The sequence below is a fragment of the Penaeus japonicus genome, unplaced genomic scaffold, assembly GCF_977035675.1.
Source record: "Penaeus japonicus unplaced genomic scaffold, GWHDUDI00000001_assembly GWHDUDI00000024, whole genome shotgun sequence".
Classification (NCBI taxonomy): Eukaryota; Metazoa; Arthropoda; class Malacostraca; order Decapoda; family Penaeidae; genus Penaeus; species Penaeus japonicus.
In genome coordinates, this window is record NW_028234426.1 from 16,481,571 (window position 1) to 16,486,570 (window position 5,000).

Consider the following 5,000-nt stretch of genomic DNA (forward strand, 5'->3'; position numbering starts at 1 on the left):
CTTATGCCGGGCAATTGCAATATTGCATTGTAATCGTCACACTGGCATGACACCCCGGCATCGGGAGTTTGGCTGCGTCACACGAGTGTGACGCACCGTCGTCATTGGGTTAAGTTATTACCAGGTAAGCAACTAGAGGGGAACATGATGTGTTAGAGCAAGGTAAGAGACCTGAGGGTAATAATATAATGGTCTTCCAACAATTGCTGTTTGATAATGAAGAGTATATATGGTTGTAATGAGATTTTTCCCCAGAGCACATTATATTGACTTAACTTTTCATCTGCACCATGAACAGCTTACCACCTCATTACTTACTTACCCCTTAACCCATTGCAGACGGGGGATAGATTCACTTGCCCAGTCTCCAGGATGGGTTTATTTCAGAGCAAGGCAGCTTCAGATAAATACTTTGACTTTTCCCATTCTCTCTCAGTTACTCATTGTAAAACGAAAACCATTTTTGTGTTTTATTGTTTCGAGACTTATATGTGTCATATGACAGGCTTTGTCAATGCTGCAGTTGACTAAAATTGTAGTATAGGATCCATATTAGCTCATTATTTTCTTTATACTCTGTGATAGAAGTATTGCTGGTTTATGGGAGGACAAAAAGCAACTTTATTTTTTTTGTATTTGTCATGAATGATTATGAAACATATAACCATCTACAATGAAGATAACATGAAAGGTGGGTAAAAGGAAGGAAACCTGTACTTATGACAGTGCCATAGTAAAAGGCATCTCTATTGGCACAGGAGCACATTGTAGACACTGGGCATGGGTTTGAATCACACTCTTCTCATTCTGCCTGCACATCCTTCATCAGCTGTACTTTAGAGCAAGAGGTCGGTAACTTGCTATGGATGGGTGCCAATCAAGACTCTCCTGCTGTTGCTAGAAGTGGTGCCATCTAGATTTTGGATGTTTGGTTTGCTCAATACTATGGCAATAATAATAATTATAACTCCAATTGTCATCATCACTCACTCCTTACTCGTAGTACAATCAAAATGCAGTGATCCAAAATCCCCAAATGTCATGAACGCCATGACGCCCATCGTCAGGCCAAAGCTCTTGTGTCATGTGTGTCGTGATGTCCCTCCACAGTGGATTAAGGATTTAGGTAAAGGGTAATGTCAAACTTACAGATACATTAGTCTGGCTATGTTGCTGAACTTAAGTATCTGGGTGGATAAAACATGCTTAAATTGTCATGTATTTAACCTGTTGCTTACCCACGTACCAGGATGGGTTTTATTTCAGAGCGAGGCAGCTTCAGCAACATACCTTGACTTTTCCCCACTCCCTTTTAGTCGCTCATTGTAGAGCTAGAGTTTTATGTATGTTTTATTGTATTTAGAGACTAAAATCTGTCATATCACAGGCTCTATCAATTCTGCAGTTCAGGGTCCATATCTGCTCATTTTTTTCTTTATACTCAGTATGATAGAAGTATTGCTGTTTTAGGGGAGGACAAAAAGCAACTTTATTTTTTCATATTTTTGTGCTGTCAAGAATGAATACGAAACATACAACCAACCACAATAGAGATAACATGAAGTAGGGAAGAGGAAGGTAATTTTTGCTTATGACTGTGAGTGCCAAGGTATGTATATAAGGCATCCCTTCTGGCACAGGGGCACATTGTAGACATTGGGCATGGTTTGAGTCACCTTCCTCCTCTTGTTCTGCCTGCTCATACTTCATCTGTGGTACTTTAGAGCAAGAGGTCGGAAACTTGCTATGTGCCGTCGCTTTATAAAGATAGTGCTTGCTACAGACCATATATTGGTGCCATTCAAGGCTCTCTCTCCTGCTGGTGCTAGAGGTAAGTGGTGCCATCTAGATTTTGGATGTTGGGTGAAACCCATTTTGCTTAATATTATGGCAGGTGTAATGATTATGACTGCAATTGTCATCATCACTCATTCATTACTCATAGCACAATAATATAACATGATGATCCATAATCCCCAAACGTCATGATGCCTGTCGTCAGGCCAGAGCTCATTGTTAATGGGTTAGAACAGGAATTGTAACTAAACACAATATGGACAGAGGAGACTAAGAAAAAGAAGGGGTGGAAAAGCTGATAAAGTTGTATTGAGGGATATTTGATGGAAAGAATTGCATGATGCAGATAATGGGACTGCCTTAAAAGAAACTTGTTGTTGGTAAATTGGGATACTTTAAGAAAAGAACTCCAAAGGAGCTTTCCCAACATCAAATATATGTCAAACAGTATTTCATAAGATAAAAAATAAAAAAAAGAGGACAAGATTTTAATTATGTTGCAAATTTCCCTGTCCCCTTTCAAGACAGTTCTATTTTGTGCACTGTACATGCTTGTGCCTATATTGAGTGTTATCAAATAATTTCTCATGAATTTAATCACTTCATGATGCAACTTAATGTGTTGAGCTTAAAAGGCCAAAACAATAGTTTCTTTCAGGAGTTCAATATCATTCTACATACTGTGTGGATATCAAGCCTAGTTATTTTTTTTTATATGATAAGTTGATACAATTTACTCTCATCTCAAAAGTCTGCAAATATTTTCTAGTAACAATGGACACAAAACCATACATATTTTCTACCTCAGGGACAAATACTTCAAAACTCATTGAGAGGTTTATTTCTAACAATTTACAATTATGAACACTTGTGAAACCACTCATTTTCTACAGGCTAAATCACATTTCTGGGATTTCAGTAATTGACAGTATTTCTATTCACTTGTAACCCAAAGCACAATGTTTATTTTGCATACTTGAATTGCAAGGGTTGGCAAACTTTATGATCATTCATCCTGATATGTACACAACTTAGAAATAATCAATACCAAACCAACAACAGCAATACCAGAAAATTGGCATGATAACTTAATGAAGGAGGAGCTGATTTGATATTGTCAATATGAGAAATGATTCTAGGTATGATTTACTTTTACCTAAAATGGCCTGCAATCTTACTAGCAAATAAAAAGAAATAATAAGTTCTGCTTGTTAGAAGGCTTACAACTGGGTCATGATGCACAAATTGATCATAAATAAGTAAATTAAATCATAAGCATAAATAGTCAATACCATTCATATGCCACTGTGAAATACATACTTCAAATTTTCCTTGCCCTTCCACCATTAACCCATTCGCGCCAGTTGACGTCCTATCACGTGGTCGAAAAATATCCCCGGACCCGGGAGACATCCTGTGACGTCGTGCTTTTTTTCTCACCGAGTTTTGGGAGGGGCTGTTGTGACGTGCTGATCACTAGATTGTTCTTAAATATAATAATTTTAACTAATTTCTTATACTCTTACTTTAGTTCAAGCGTTTGAGTATCATAAAATGAGATATAACTTTTTAAAAACAATAACATCACAGAAAACTACTTGATATTGATGACATCATGGTAATTTCTGCCTCTTGATCGGTTAAATAAAAATACCTTAGTCAAAAATCTATTGTAAAATTAAATGTGGTTGGCCAAGAAATAAAATAAAGTAAAAAATTACTAATGCAATATTACTTCGATTACCTGTGATATCACGTCATGTCACATCCTGAGGCACATGTACATACTCAGATGAACATGTATGATTATTCATATTGTTCTTTTTGTTTTGGAAAAAAGAAGTATAAAACATGTTTTTTGATACCCCACTAAGAAATTGCTTCCTTTCCATTGGTATTTTCACATAGAAGTGAAGAATATAGGCAAAGTTCAATAAAATCAAAATAGAAAGGCATTATTGTAACATGTGTTTTGAATAAAATAAATCCTCTGAACATGGCAATATTTTTATGTGCCTTTACATTGTAAACGCATTCATGAAAACCGTAAGAAAAGGGTGGGTGAAAAACGCTCTGAGAGGTTCAGCGCGTCCCCGCACAGCGAGAAAACACCCTGGCACACAGCGCCACGTGCTTGTCAATAAGCGGGAGTGGGCGAAAATACGTCCCGTCGTGAATGGGTTAAACTTCCATGAACAACTTCCATATTAAATGTGTAATATTCATATCAATGTAGATGGTCACTGGCTGTAACTGGGGAAGCTACCATCAAACTCTAAATGGATAATAAGATAACTTAAATGCACTATATCAAAGAACTTTGGAAAAGTATAAATCATCACACAAAACAGAATCTTACTCAAAGCAAATGCCACTAGAAGGTCCAATATCACTGTACTTTATGCAGTACTTAAAATATTAAATATAAAGAGAAAAAAGCAATGACAAGTTTACATTGTACATTTACTTAGGCACAAAAGACAACAAAATTACAAGAAATGTTCATTTTAACATCGTATCTTACAAACTCAGAAGTCTTAATCAGTTCCCATACTTATTTACCAAGTTAAATATAATGCCATATTCCAATGCTTAAAACTTTTGGTATAACATTAAACTGACTTTGCTGTGACTACTTTTTACATGTAGACACATTTCTTACACATTAATGAAGAAAAACTGTTGTTCCCTTGGATCAACATAGACTGAAAGCAAATTAAACCAAACAAAAATAAAGCTGATGTACACACAATAACAAATATTAAATATATTTCAAAATGTATGCTCACATACTTTGATCACTAAAACAGAGAAATGTTTCTAAGAAATTGAAACATTCTAATACAATTTTATTGATAAGTCAGCATATGAATTTTTTTACATACTGTATCTCCATACAGACAGCTCTTCATTCTTCCTTTTTGTCTTTTCTGTCAATCCTGTAGCTCTATTTCTATTATTCTTTCCATGTCAGAACTGTCTTTCTATGTGCCTCTGCACATCTGTGTCAGTATGATTACTTGGCCACAACAACCAATGTCAGAGTTAACTTGAATCTGTGCAACTCTGATTAACTGTTTGTATTATAGTGTCTGTAAGACATTTCAGTAATTCCAGCACAAAATTCAACTGATAACTTACTCTTTTAAATAATGCTGATATGCACCAATACTTTTGTGTATGAAAATTAACATTTTATTAAC

General features: G+C 35.7%; 1 protein-coding gene across 1 annotated transcript in view; it reads right to left on the minus strand.

Moving 5' to 3' along the window:
- Positions 1-2,622: 2,622 nt before the first annotated feature.
- LOC122265479 (uncharacterized) overlaps positions 2,623-5,000 on the minus strand; it is a 21,043-nt gene continuing 18,665 nt past the window's right edge. The window contains exon 9 of the mRNA XM_043034825.2: positions 2,623-5,000. This exon is cut by the window's right edge and continues 579 nt beyond it. The gene's annotated coding sequence lies outside the window, so the exon portion shown is untranslated.